Here is a 15,509-nt window from a genome sequence, read left to right as displayed (position 1 = left end):
CTGGGGAAACACAAGTCAGTAAAATGTGGAAAGGAGGAAGGAACAGGAGTGGGGGCGGGAGAGGGGGAGGACACCGGCCTGCGGTTCCCCGGCTCCCCACCGCGGTCGGGCCACAGCCCCAGAGGCCGCCAGAGAGGAGCCTGGGAACTGGGGGTGGGGGGTAGGGTGGTGAGACTTCTGGCTCTGGGCATCGTTCCCCTGCCTAAGCACCCTGTCCCCCTCCCTGAACCCCCACCCTAATCCCTCCTCCTAAGGACTTCTTTAAAGCTGGGTGGTGGGTACATCAAAGTTCATTATATTTTTCCTTTTATTTTAACGCTCTATTGGGGTGCAATTGACAAATAAAATTGTATACAGCTGACCCTTGAACAACACGGGTTTGAACGGTGCAGGTCCACTTTCAATAAATACATACCACAGGACTACATGACCTGTGGTTGGTTGAATCCGTGGGTGTGGAAGCTTGGATACAGTGGAACTGTGTATATGGATGGCCGACTATAAGTTATACCTGGGTTTTTGACTGCTGGGGAGCGGGGGTCAGTGTCCCTTACCCCCGCATTGTTCAAGGGTCAATGGTACATTCAAAGTGTACGACGTGATAATTTGATATATGTCTACATTGTGAAACCATTGCCACAATCAAGCTAAGTAACACATCCATCACCTCACATAATTATCATTTTTGCGTGTGTGGTGAGAATACTTAAGAGTGACTCTCTTGGCACATTCCAAGTATACAATACAATATTCTTAACTCGACTCACCATGCTGGACACTAGATCTCCAGAATGTATTCATCTTATAAATAAAGTTATATTTTTCTCTCTACTTTTGATTTCCTTGATATTTTGCTTAGTAAAACATTTAAGAAAACAGAAACTTTAGCATCTTCTTGTCCTGGGAGGCAAAAAGGATAATAATTAAATGCTCAGATTTTGCAGTCCAGTATCTTAACTGTGGTTTTACATCTCAGCTCTGCCACCTGTCTGAACCTCAATTCCCTCTCTGTGAAGTGGGGCTAACCAGAGCACCCTCCCTCTCTGGATTATTGTGAAGACAGAAAGGGCTTTAAACCATATGAGTTCTTAGCACAACATCCCTGTATAATATGCCCACAAATGGTAGCTATTAATGTCACTCTGACTTTAAAAGTAATCCATGTTCATTGGCCAAAATTTAAGAATCAAGAGAATAAAAATTACATGTAATCCCCAATTCCAGAGATGACAAGCAGCAATGTATTTTAGAGCCTTTCTCTCCGCTGAGACCCCCGTTTTGGTAAGCAGAGGTAGAGTGTCCTTTTTTTCTAGCAAAGATACATGGGCTCACATTGGTCAGTTTTGCAAAGTTCCCTGTTTTCAACAAACAGTATGCAGTGTTCTTTCTCCTTCTACACGCCCTGCACTGGATTTCACTGCTTCCTCATCCTACAGTTTTCTTCATCCAGCTTTCGTTTTTATTCCTTTTTACCCCTTCCTTTGACAGATGTGGAACCTGAGGCTTTGAGAGAGGAAGTGTCCTCCCCACAGTCATACAGCTGCTAGCAGAGCTGGGATTCAAACACGGACCACCAGGCACCTCCCACACCAGCCCGAGTCCTTATGAGCCTTGGGGGCTGAGGGGATGTCAGCACACACTTCCCACCCCTACCCGGCCCCACCCAGCTTTCCAGACGGGGTCTCTTCCGCTCGGCCCCTGCCCCTCCCTTTGCAGCAGCCTCAGGCCCAGTGTGGGCGGGAACCCTGCCGGGCAGCCAGCACCATCTCCATGGTGATGAGAGGAAGGGCGGCACTGTGGAGGCGGAGGCCAGCTTCTCTCCCTCAGAGTCCTCATCAGCCCCCTGGCGCCCTGTCTCCTCAACTCTGATTTGATGAAAGTCAAATGAGACCCACTGAGCCAAGAGGCTATGAGACCTCCTGAGTGTTTTCTTTTTTCTTCTTTTCTCCTGGTTCTAAAAGGGTCTCCCTTCCTGCCCCCATCTGCCACAACAAGAATCCTTCTGGCTGACTTAAGAATGGAAACAGTGGCCATGTACAAAGCATTTACTATGTGCCAGACACTTTACATGTATTATCTCCAAGCCTAAAACCTGTGAGGGAGGGGTTATTATTCTCCGTTTTGGAGATGAGGAAACCGAGTCACAGAGCAATGATGTCCCTGTCATGGTCACACTGCCTTTCATAGGAGAAGACTTCCTCCCACTATCCGGGACAGTTGCCAGGAGAACTTGTCACCCTAGGTTCTCACCCTAATTCTACCGTTCTGTGCCCCCAGACTCAGGTGTCTCTATCTGTATGAAGGAAATAGCCAAAACACAGAAACTGATGATTTGTCAGAAAATCAGATTTTTGAAAAGTTATCTTATGCCATTTTGAACCCCTGCAGCTCTAACTTCTCCAAAATCCTGAGTCCCCTGGGTCCAGGCAGATGTTGCATCTGTGAGGGTGTCAGACAGGAAAGGAGCATTAAGAGGAAACTCACATGATGATGACTTAACATTGTCACAAAGTCAGAATCTTAAAACCAACTGGCAAGTTTCTGGCTAAGCCAGCTCCACTGGCTTCCTTTCGATTCCTCAGGCTCAGCCAACTCCAGATGAGTTCATCGGGGACTTCTGGCCTCCTTTTCAGTCCTGCCACTGGCCATGCAGGTGCCCCACTGCTTCGATCTGACTTGATTTTGAACGAATGACAGTGTCTTCAAACCAAGGAACAAAAATCCCCAACCCACATTGGCTTCAACAATAAACACATATAATATCTCAGAGAAGTCCAGAGAGGGCAGGTGTGAGGTACTGATTAATTCAGCAGCTAGCAGACATTTACCATCTCTCCGCTTGTCTGCTCTGCCGTCCTAGTATCTCAGATTTAGCCTCGCACTGGCTCCTTTCATTGTAGCAAAGTCAAATTCACATTTTATGGCAAGTTGAGAAAAGTTCAAACAAAAAATCTTCTCTGCCCTTTAGCCTTCTCTCTCACCTCTACTGTGCATTGTGCATCTGCATTGACCAAACCTTCCCCATCAGCAGAAATACCTGCTCAGCCCTAAACAGCAAAATTCTCTTAGCATCAATAAGACAACTCCTTAAAGATAACATTCCTTCTTGATCTTGTAAGGGGGTCATGTGGCCCGTCACCTTGTACTTGCAGGCCTGGATTGTGTAAACTGTCAAAAAAAAAAAATACATCATCTAATGTACAGCCCTCTGTCTCAAAAAACTTACATAACTGTGTTTTGACTTCTAATGGCTCAAACAGTTCTCAGAGTTTTCTGAGAAGCTGTTTCTGGGTTATAATCTTCAATTCGGCTCTAATAAAATTTTCCATTTCTTTCTTAGATTGACAGATGAATTTTTCTTTGACAGTTGCAAGACGGCTGCAGCCGCTCCAGCTATTGCATCTAAACAGTCTTTTAACAGTGTTTCCTCCTCCTCCTTCTCCCCTTCTTCCTCCTCCTTTTCGGCCTTTTTATTATTGTTGTAAGATATTTCAAATCTATAGATGACTAGACGACCCAGGTTTATAAAATCTTAACATTATGCCATATTTACTTCTTGTAGTTTCTCTAGTTCTATGAATTGTAACACATGTATAGCCATGTGTAACTAGGACCACAATAAGAATATAGAATAGTTCCGTCATCTGCTCAAACTTTCTCCTGCTATCCCAACTCAACATGGCTTAAATCATAGGGAATTTAGATGTGAGATGGGTCAGCAGGAATTAATAGGTGGGTTGAGTCAAGAGTGGTTAATTCAGGGGCTGGTTCTGTCCATCTTTCTAATCTGTGGTCCTTAGGGTGTCAACTTTTTCCAGACCTGGCTTCGTAGTCCCTGCTGTCTATGTGTGATTCTGTCAAGTTCTTTGATCCTTCTGGAATTTGCGTTCCTCATTTAAATATGGAGAAACAATGCCCATCATGGGGGTTGTTCTGAGGATTAAATGAAATAATAGATGTGAATCAATCTGCATGGAGAAGGGGCTCAATGAATAGTCATAATTTAACCTTCAAACTAGTTGGCTGGAGAGTCCTGGAGCCCCCAGGAAAACACACTAGGGGCACCACAAACTGGATGCCGGGTCCTCTGGTCATTGGGTTTGGGCTGGACGTGTGAGAGGGAGAGGAATCCATGGCTCAGTCGCCTCCAAGAGCCTGTCACTCGGCCAGGGCAGATGCTATGGGGAGAATCAGCCACTCCCAGCGCAGCAGGGCAGTTAAGAGCGTGGACTGGAAGCCTTCCTGATTTGGGCGCAAATCCCAGTTTGCCGGTTTCCTGCTCTGTGAGTTTGATTTGTCCCTTAAACTTGCTGAACCTCAGTCACCTCATTTGTCCTCAACCTCCATCCTCAGGTGCCCACACTCCATCTACATAGGACCAGATGCTCAGGTGTTACGATGAGACATCTGTGTGGTCAGCTGAGCCCTGCCCCCTAGCCCCTGATCCTCCAGCCCTGTCCCTCCTTCACCATCCCGTCCCTCTCCTCTGCGTGTCTGACTCCTGGTGCATGTTGTTGGTCACTTTCTGTCCTGATTTGGGGACGCAGGAATGGTGGTGGGAGGTGGCTCGTGGTGGGTCCTGGGGGTGGAAGAGAGGAGAGAAATAGGGCCTCATGGAGATCAGGCCCCAAGGTGTAGCATTTAAAAGGCAATCAGAGAATTATATTCAATATCTTGTAATAACCTCTAGTGAAAAAGAATTTGAAAAAGAACATATATAAGTGTATAACTGAATTACTATGTTGTACACCAGAAACTAACTCAACATTGTAAATCAACTACACTTCAATAACAAAAATAGGCAGGGGGGATGATATAGCTCAGTGGTAGAGTGCATGCCTCGCATGCACAAAGTCCTGGGTTCAATCCCCAGTACCTCCATTTAGATCAATAGATAAACCTAAATTCCTGCCCCCCTCAAAAACCCAAAAAGGCAATCAGACATTTTGCACCATGGGGATAACCTCCTGAGAGGGTATCTCCTCTACCTTGTTGTGCTGAAAAATGTCTCTTTCTGAAACTTGAGTCTCATTAAAAAAATCCCTTTGGGTACCCCAGTCCTGGAGGGGAGAGCAGACCTTTCTCATGATATTACTATTATTATTACTACTATTATTATTGTTACCAGTGCAGCCCTAGATCACAAGATATATTCAATAGTGAATAAATGAAAGAAGGGCCAGAACCCAGAGCATAAATTCCAGAAAATAAGTGTTTAGGGCTTGAGAAGGATAAGCTCAGCCTGACCTGGCAATCCCCAAAGGTTTCCAGGAGGAGGTGAGAACTGACTTTGACCCTAGGGCAGCATCCTCTGGGCTGAGAGAAGGAAGGCCATTTCTGAGCCTGAAGGCATTGGCCTTGCAGGAAAGACCGTTTCTGGGGAGAGCTGAAGGCCCAGGGAAAGGGAAACAAAGCACAGCTGCTCTCCCAGGGGGCAGCGGGGAGGGGACTGCCATTCTCACTTCTCCTTTCTCTCTGGAGAACTTGGCCTGATTACAGTATTGGCTCTAGCAGACTGGGCCTCCTTCAGCCCCAGGGAGGACCCCAGGAAGTAAAGCAACACACAGTTGCCAAATGTCCAAGAAACACCTGGAGGGGCTTCCCCTCGGCTACATTAGGAAATAGGTGTGTGTGCTCGGCCAGCCCCGGGTGGAGCCCCAAGGACCTTCCCAGAGAGAACAGTTGCTGCTACAGGGCAAACCGCTGCTGCTTGGCCCTGCCCTATAATGGTGAAAGCAAGGGCAGGGGACACAGACAGGCTGGGACTGGGGGAGGCCAGTGAGGAGCAGGGCTTGGCTTTGAGCCCAGGTTTGCCTCTACACGGCTGAGTGAACTTGGACGAGTCTTTGCTCCTCTCTGGGCTCCAGGGACCTCATCCATATGAGCAACCTTGTCTTTGGAGGGCTTAAACCACACTAGCAACCAAACCCTTGGCCAACGTTCCCTTTTTAATCATCCTCACCCATCCCTGAAAGTAGGTATAATTGGCTCTATTTCATAGATGAGAAAATTGAGGCTCAGAGATGTTAAGTAGCTTGCCTGAGGCCACACAGCTGAGAAGTAGCCTATGGAAGCGGAGGGCTTCAAAAGGAGGGGAGGGAGCAATTCCTGTGGGGTTTTGTGATGGAGTTGACTAGGGAACGTCAGGACTCCCTGAGATATGCGTCCGCCTTTGGGAGAAGGGCAGGCCAGTTGAAGGAAGCAGGTAAGCAAAGGAACTGGGCAAAAATCCATAGGGGACTGCAGTGTGAGATCGCAAGGCGGGGAGGAAGAGACGGGGACTGAGCCATGTGGTCACGCTGTGGTCAGAGCCAGGTGACCACTCCCAAGCTTTCAAGTATGGAGGTCCTCCCGTGATGAGAGTCAGGTTTGCAACCAGTAGGTTGAGAAAAGCCACTGCAATTTAGTGACTCTTTTAAGTGAATTTGCATTTTTCGAGCTCAGGTTGTAGGAACATTTGACATGAGGGGCCAGGGACATGTTCTGATGATATTTGATAGTTGGGCTAAGGGGCCTCACAAGCCTAAAACTTGCCCTGCCAGATCCCTGCTCCCCCACCCCACCCCCCGTACACCTGGGGAGCTGAACTCAGAGACTGTCGTGCTCAGAAACAAAGTAGTGATTCACCGTCAGCTGGGCCAGGGGCCAATGGCTGAGGCTGGGCCGGAGCACACAAGGCAGGGAGCCAGGTCTCTTCCCAAGGCTCATCTTGTCCCCTCCTAGCTCTTGGCTGTTTCGGGTGGAGGGAGAGATGGGAAGAAAGCCAGAATGAGCTTGAGTGGCTTACTGGTCATGTGGCACAGAGTAGAAGAACTGAGAAAGGGTATTTGGGTGTGAGTCCCTGTAGCCAAGAGATCCTGCCCACCAAAAAACCAAGAGCCTGGCACTGTTCTAGAATCCAGCCAATCTGGGGAGCAATTCCAAATTCCTAGTGGGAGAGGGAAGGATGGTGAGGGCGGGGAAGCAGGTGGGGCTGAGAGTGTGTCTTACCCTCCTTAGGGACGTGTTCTGGCCTCCAGACAAGGCTTCCAGACTATTCGCTTTTGCAAATCCTTTGAAAGAATTCAGAGCCTCCATCCCCACCCCTACCACAGCCCGAGGCCAAGACTATCTTGGTGACAGTTGGAGCTATTAAAGGATTTTGAGCAGAGGTGTCACATGATAATATTATTTTTATCTTAGATGGGATGTATCAGGCACTAACTCTGCGAAAGGCACGATGCTACATGTACCTCAATTAATTTTAATGACGTTCACTCTGCCTTCAGTGTAAAGGCCCGGAGAATTTCCTGTGATTCCTTAGGTCAAACTTTTATCCTTTCCATAAATTCCTTTTGCAGCTTAAATCACCCGCAGCTTTCTGTTGCTTGCCATTAGGAACCCTGATTAGAACAATACGCATAATTGTGTGTGTGTGTGTGGTGCACATGTGGATCTGCGGTGACCACAGTAGTAAGAACCACAGTGTACTGGGTTCTGTTCTCGGGTGTCTAATAGTCTGAAGGTAGAGGCCTCTTTTCTGAGAGAAGAGGGCAGACAAGCATTTACAAAATGCTTCCAGGTGTCGCATTTCATTGAATCCTGTCTACCTAGGAAGAGGTTAACGATTGTGTTTTTACAGATGAAGACACTGAGAGTCAGGAAGGTTGCCAAGGCCTCAGAGCTACTAAGGAGTAGGTAGAACTAAGGACACATCCAAACTCTGGCGTCCTCCCACCATACCCACTGCCGGTCCCAGCGAGCTCCCGGAGGTACCTTGAGGACTCAAGGTGGGAGACTGGCCCAGGGAGGTCTTCAAAAGGGGCAAGTGTTTGCCAGCAAGGGGTGCTGTGGTTTCTACAAGCCCACCAAAAACCCTGGCTGGGCTGGTGATTACCACTCCCTGCCCCACGTGCCTCCCCAGCACATCAGTAGGTTCTGACACGGGCCATCCTTGGCCTCTGAAAAAGAGATCTGTCCATAGGGCAATCCAGTGGGTCCCACTGGCCACCAAGAGCCTACGACGTGCCTTGCACTGAGGAATACCTCAGTACCTTCCCCGAGGAGTGACCAACAGTGGGGCTCTACCCGGAAGTCACTGCCCATCTAACTGGGGTTGAGAATGACCACTGTAATACGAGGCCACCATCACTGAGCTCCTACTGTGTGCCCAGCCAGGGCTGGCACTCTCCATATGTAACAGGCATGGCTGTTGATGACTGGAGGTGCCCAGTCTTTGCTTGAGCCCTGTCTGCTAAAGATGGTCGGGCTCAGCTTTTCCTGTCCCCTCCCTTTGAGGAGGCGGCTGCAGGGTTTTCCTGGATTTTGGATGATGAGGGAGAGGCGGGGAGGGAAACAAAGAGGGGAAAAGCCAAGGTTCTGGGGCTAGCGCGGGGGGCTAGCTCTGTAATCTGCCTGTGGATGGAAGGATTCTTACCTGTGTTGTTCCCAAGTACATAGACTGGCTCCTGGCACATAGCAGGTGCTTGTTGGCCGAATTAAGGGAGTTTGTAGAAGGGGGACCTCCAAAGAAATGGTAGTGATGGTGGTGAGAGATGTGGACAGTTGAAGAGAAGGAAATATTAAGAGAAGGAAATATCTCTGGAGGTTGTGTACATTCCTGTCAAGTGAAGAACTTGAGTTGTTTAAAAGTTACTTGGGGAAGGGTGGAGGGTATAGCTTAAGTGGTAGATCACATGGTTAGCATGCATGAGGTCCTGGATTTAATCCCCAGTACCTCCTCTAAAAATAGATAAACCTAATTGCCCCCCCCACCAAAAAAATAATACTAACAGTTATTTGGGAATGTCAGAACTGCGACCCTGTGACTGCTACGTGCCCTGAGATGGGACAGGAGGCTCCTACACCTATCAGCTGGATTTTCACAGCCATCCTCCTAATCATTTGCCAAGCACTTAAATGGTACCAGACACCCTTCTAAGCCCTTTGCGTGTGTATGCGTGCACATACACACACACAGCATCCTGGTGTGGCAGGCACCATCTTTATCCTTATGTTACAGAGGAGGACACGGAGGCACAGAGAGGTTGAGTACCTCGCCCAGGAACACACAGTGGATAAATGATTAACTGGGAGTCCATGCTGGGGGACACCAGAGTCCCCCTTCTTGACCTTAACATTCATCTACTAGGGCCCAGGCAGTGGGGGAGGAAGGAGCAAATGGGGTCATTACCTCTGAGATGATCAGGCTGCCTTGTGGCAACCGAAGGGGGCTTCTGGATCTGAATTTCTGCCCATCTCCTGCCTCGTCTGCTCAGGGAGGAAAAATAAACATTGACAGGACGGGGCTCAGGGTTCATCTGGGGGCTGCTGTTTTCCCAGCTGTGAAGTGACCGCCTCCTCCCGGCCTCCTGGAGCCAGCCCTGGAATCCAGCGGTTCCAAGGAGTCAGGACAAAGCGTGGTCATCGTGGGAAAATCAGCACAAAGAGGAGCAGAAGAAAATAAAGATCAGCTGTGACTCCTTCACTCAGAGAGACATGGACACCATTTTTGGTGTTTAACTCACAGTATGTCTTCCTACCAGTGTATACATCGTCTGTGGGTATTTGTGTGTATACACACACTTGTGTATACACACAGATACACACAAGCAGAGGGAAGTCCATGACATCGTTGTGTGCCATGGATATTCACTTGACAAGATTGGGGATGTTTTTGCACATCACTAAATGTTCTTACACAGCATATTTTTCTCTGGCTTTCATGTGGTTGGCTTATTTTCATTTATAAAGATACTATATGCAGTAACTTTTGTAGTTTGCATTTTTGTTGTTGTTGTTGAGCTGTAATTTGCATACAAAGTCACCCGCTCTAGCGTTTATGTCGGAGTTTTAACAAACCCATAGTCATCTCATCACCACCTAATCAACATACAGAACAGTTCCTTGACCCCGCAAAGTTCCTTTGTCCCCTTTGCAGTCGGTCCCTCCCACCACCCCAGCCCCTGGCAACCAATGATGTTTTCTTTTCCTGTAAATTTGCCTTTTCCTGAAAGTCATACAAGTGGAGTCATGGAGTACATTGCCTTTCGAGTTTAGCTTCTTCACAGCACAGAGCACTGAGGTATATCCATCTATCTATAATGTTTCTTTTTATTGCTGAGTAATATTCCATTGTATGGATGTACCACAGTTTGTTCACCATATGAAGGAATTTCTGGGTTTTTTTTTTACAACTCAAACTGCATTTATTTTTTTAAATCTTTTTTAATTGAGGCATAATCAGTTTACGATGCTGAGTCAATTTCTGGTGTACAGCACAATTTTTCAGTCATATATGAATATACATATATTCATTTTCATATTCTTTTTCACCGTGAGCTACTACAAGATATTGAATATATTTCCCTGAGCTATACAGTATAAACTTGTTTATCTATTTTATATATACCAGTCAGTATCTGCAAATCTCAAACTCCCAGTTTATCCCTTCCCACCCACCTCCCCCCTGGCAACCACAAGTCTGTTTTCTATGTCTGTGAGTCTGTTTCTGTTTTATATTAAGTTCATTTGTCTTTTTTTTTTTTTAAGATTCCACATATGAGTGATAGCATATGGTATTTTTCTTTCTCTTTCTGGCTTACTTCACTTAGAATAAGATTCTCCAGGGCCATCCATGTTGCTGCAAATGGCATTATGTTTATCATTTTTTATGGCTGAGTAATATTCCATTGTATAAATATACCACAACTTCTTTATCCAGTCATCTGTCAATGGGCATTTAGGTTGATTCCGTGTCTTGGCTATTGTAAATAGTGCTGCTATGAACACTGGGGTGCAGGTGTCCTTTTTTTTTTTTTCATTTAAGACAGGGAATACTTTATTCAAATCCATCAGAGAAATGGATAGCTTGGGCCTGTAACAAAGTGTTGTGTTTTAAAGCATAGGTCAGTAATTGTATATGAGAGTATACACTGCTACATACAAATTAACTGACCAGACCACAACTTTTCAATGTTTAAAACAGAATAAGCTTCTCTGTAAAAGCAGCACCTTTGTGACATTTTAACTTGAGTATTCCTCTCCTTCCTCTCCCTCTCCTTCAACAGAATCTACACCGACCTCCTCATAATCCTCCTCAAGGGCAGCCATGTCCTCACGGGCTTCAGAAAACTCTCCTTCCTCCACACCCTCACCCACGTACCAGTGAACAAAGGCACGCTTGGCATACATCAGGTCAAACTTGTGGTCCAGGCCAGCCCAGGCCTCAGCAATGGCTGTGGTGTTGCTCAGCATGCACACAGCTCGCTGTACTTTGGCTAGGTCTCCACCAGGTACCACCGTGGGAGGCTGGTAATTAATGCCAACTCTGAAGCCAGTGGGGCACCAGTCCACAAACTGGATGGTATGCTTGATCTTGATGGTGGCAATGGCAGCATTGACATCTTTGAGGACCACGTCACCACGGTACAACAGGCAGCAAGCCATGTATCTACCATGGTGAGGGTCACATTTCACTATCTGGTTGGTTGGCTCAAAGCAAGTGTTGGTGATCTCTGCTACAGAAAGCTGTTCATGGTAGGCTTTCTCAGCAGAGATGACAGGAGCATATGTGGCCAGAGGGAAGTGGATACGAGGATAGGGTACCAAGTTGGTTTGGAATTCTGTCAAGTTGACATTCAGGGCTCCATCAGACCTCAGGGAAGCAGTGATGGAGGACACAATTTGACCTATCAACCTATTCAGGTTTGTGTAGGTTGGGCACTCAATATCGAGGTTTCTATGACAGATGTCACAGATGGCTTCGTTGTCTACCATGAAGGCACAATCAGAGTGCTCCAGGCTGGTGTGGGTGGTGAGGATGGAGTTGTAGGGCTCAACTACAGCTGTGGAAACCTGGGGGGCTGGGTAAATGGAGAACTCCAGCTTGGACTTCTTGCCATAATCAACAGAGAGACGTTCCATCAGCAGGGAGGTAAACCCAGAATCAGTTCCCCCACCAAAGCTGTGGAAAACCAAGAAGACCTGTGCACTGGTCAGCCAGTTCCCGAATTTGGTCCAAGACGAGGTCGATGATCTCCTTGCCAATGGTGTAGTGACCATGGGCGTAGTTATTGGCAGCATCTTCTTTGCCTGTGATGAGCTGCTCAGGGTGGAAAAGTTGGCGGTAGCTGCCTGTGCGAACTTTATCAATGACTGTAGGTTCCTGCCCTGGGCACCTGCTTGCCAGCACCTGTCTCACTGAAGAAGGTGCTGAAGGAGTCGTCTCCTCCCCTAATGCTCTTGTCACTTGGCATCTGGCCATCGGGCTGGATGCCATGTTCCAGGCAGTAGAGCTCCCAGCAGGCATTGCCGATCTGGACACCAGCCTGGCCAACATGGATGGAGATGCACTCACACATAGTTGCTCTTTTGCGGCTGCCGAGGAGATGGCGGAGAGGAGGAGGAGAGGTTGTTGCATCTTACAGCGTGACTCTTAAGTGGTCGATGTGAGAGAACCTGCCGCAGGTGTCTTTTTGAATTCGAATGCTTATGTAGGCAGGTGGCCTTTTAAAGACTCCTACAAATCACTGCATACCGAACATGCTCCTGGGCACTTGATGTCTCCAAGCCAGCCTCCAAGATGATTCCCAGTGACTTCTGCTTCCATGAATAGTCCCCTCCCACACTGAATATGACTATGACAGGAAATTGTGGAAATAAATGTGTGACTTCTGATGTCAGGTCATAAGACAGTGTGGCTTCCACATGCTCTCTTGGCTCACTTGCTCAGGGGGGAACCAGTCGCCATGTTGCGAGGCCACTCAAGCAGCCCTGTGGAGAGGCCCGCAGGATGAAGAACTGAGGCCTCCTGCCCACAGCCAGGACCAGTTCGTCAGCCACGTAAGTGTGCCATTTTGTAACTGGGTCTTTCAGCCCCAGTCAAGCCTTTAGGTGACTGTAGCCCTGGTCAACATCTTGACTGCAACCTCATGAGAGACTCTGAGCCAGAACAGAGCAGCTAAGCCTTCCAAATTCCAGATCCACAGAAACTGCTAGAAACAATGAATGTTCGCTGTTGCTTTAAGCTGCTGAGTTGTTAGTCATTTGTTACCCAGCGGTAGATAATGAATACACCCTGGAAGACAGCTCCACATCAGTCCATTGAGAGCAGTGTCATTCTGTTTAATGCTGGACAAAGATCCCATGGGCGTATTTTAGTCCTTGATTGAATGGGTCTCTGAGCAGCCTGAACACAACCTGTCTCCCACTGAAGCATCCCTTGGCTTCACCCAAAAGACTCTCTCCTCACTTCCTTGAGGCCCAGCTCCCTGGTTCATATTCCCTGTGGGTTTCTATTCCACCCTTTAAGCCCTGGGGCTTCCTGGAGTTCTATCCTGGGACCCCTTCCCTTCCCTCTCAACAATCATGAGCCATCTCAAATGACCAGTGGGTCCAGCCTCTCCCCAGCCCCTCATTATGCTGCCAACTCCCAACCCCTTACTCCATCTCAGATCTCTCTAGAGCCCCAGATAATCATCTCCCTGGACAGGGGCATCCCACAGGAACCCCAGGCTCAGGAGTTAAAAACTAAATGTATCTTTTCCCCAGTCTTGCTCATCCACATGCAAGTATACCTCTAACTAAGAGATGGCCCTGCCTCCCACCTATAACCTGATTCCATCCCAGACACTTCCTTCTACCCAACAATAGCCACCCATCTAGCCCTGTGGATTTTGCCTCTTGGAAAGTTAGTTTAGCATTTCTTTCCTCCTCCTCATCTGTCCAGTCACCATCTCCTCCCACCTGGACCACCACAGCAGCCTCCTCACCGGTCTTCCTGATGCTGTCTGCTCCATTCTCTGAATGGCAGTTGGAAGGCCCTTTAAAATCTACATTTGACTATGCTCCCTCCTCTGCTTAAACCTTTTGCGGACTTCTCATACTTTCCAAAAAGAAGAAAAACAAAATTCTTAGCATGTCGCCTAAGTTCCTCCTTGAGTTGGCCCCTGCCAGACTTTCTCCATCTCACTTCTGCCTCAGGACCTTTGCACTTGCTTCCTCTTCCCAGGACATGCTCCACTCAGATTCTTTATGACTCACTGCCTTGCTTCCTTTAAGTCTCCGCTAATGGCCATTTTCTCCCAGAAGCCTTCCTGGTAGCCCTTCATGAAATAGGAACCCCCAACCTCTTAGCCAGCTTTATTAGTCCTCCTCAGCACTTATCACCTCGTGCATGTTATGCACTTATTTGGTTGTCAGTTTGTGTTTTTCTCTCTTTCCCACTAGAATGTGAGGTCCATGAGGGCAGAGGTTTTGTCTGCTTTGTTCACTGTGCCCAAAACCAGCACCTGGATAAGGTCCAGCATACAGTAAGCACTCAACAGATGTAATTAGTGAGTGAACTTCTTCCTTTTTGGACTCTAGTGACACTGTACTGCTTTTGGCTGTCCTCACATACCATGCTCTTTATCACCTCCACGCCCTTGCTCATGCCGATCCACTTTCTGGTGGGGCCTTCCTCCTTTGCGTAGATATTTCTTATGTTATATGCATAGATTTTTGCATAGATAGTTCATATGAGGCCAAGATTTTGCTTGGATTATCACCTCCTCCAGGCAGCCTTCCCTAATTACTGCCCGTCTGTCTGGTTAAGTAGCCTTTCCTAGGCTCCTGTAGTATCTTGGACATTTCAATGGTAGGACTTATCACTGTGCTTTTGAAGGAATTATTTGTTGTTTGTTTGTTTCTTGTGAGCATCTTGTTAGCAAATCCTCCTTCTAGTAAATCCTTAACATATAGCTGGATATAATCAGTGCTGAGTGAATGTTTTTATGACTGAATGAATGAATGAGTTGGCTTGGGTCTAGCCATAAAACTAGCTCTGTGACACTGAGCAAGTCCACTCCCCTCTGTGGACCGCATTTTTTCTCAGTCTGTGTAACCAGGTGTCTCGCCAACCAGCTGCATTTATTAAAAATACAATTTCCGGTCCTAGCCCTGGGGGTTCTGATTCTGGAGAAGGGGACGTCTGCGTGCAATGCACCCCTGTGGGTCATTCTGATGTGGCAACAGCTGGACATCATAGCTTCTGAGGCCCCTTCTCGCTCTGCAGACCTGAGATTCTGCTTTGACAAGAAACCAGAAGTGGCACTTGATGGCCCTGGAGGACAGTCCCAGGGGATTCCTGAAGAGTGGAGGTGGGGAATGGTATGGAACACAGGCAGGAAGAAAGCGGACCACCCCCCCTACCCCCCCAAATCAGAGCTGCAGATTGAAAGGGGGAGAAAGTAACACAGCTGCACAGGACAATTTAGCCCTTTCATTACGAGCAAGCTCTTGGCTGGCTGGCGGGGAGAGGCCTCAGTATGACCCTGGCCCCCTCCCTGTCTCCACTGCCTAGCAACATCTGCCTAGTTTTTTCACAATGTCCAAGCCTTTTCACCCCAGGAAGGGGTCTGGGATGTCCTTGAGAGACCCTAGGGCCTTGAAGTGGGCCCACAGAGATGGAGGGGCCATCCTCATGAGAAAAGAGGGAGAGGGAGCTAGAATCTGGGGGAAGGAAATATTTCAGTGCTGAGAATCCAAGG

At 47.8% G+C, this 15,509-nt stretch overlaps 1 pseudogene; it reads right to left on the bottom strand.

Moving 5' to 3' along the window:
• Nucleotides 1-10,868: 10,868 nt before the first annotated feature.
• On the bottom strand, nt 10,869-12,342 carry LOC105073483 (tubulin alpha-1A chain-like; annotated as a pseudogene).
• Nucleotides 12,343-15,509: the final 3,167 nt, after the last annotated feature.

This window comes from Camelus bactrianus, chromosome 19 (genome assembly GCF_048773025.1).
Source record: "Camelus bactrianus isolate YW-2024 breed Bactrian camel chromosome 19, ASM4877302v1, whole genome shotgun sequence".
Taxonomy (NCBI): domain Eukaryota; kingdom Metazoa; phylum Chordata; class Mammalia; order Artiodactyla; family Camelidae; genus Camelus; species Camelus bactrianus.
The sequence above is the reverse complement of the archived record's forward strand: the minus strand, read 5'-3'. Positions and strand labels throughout refer to the sequence as shown.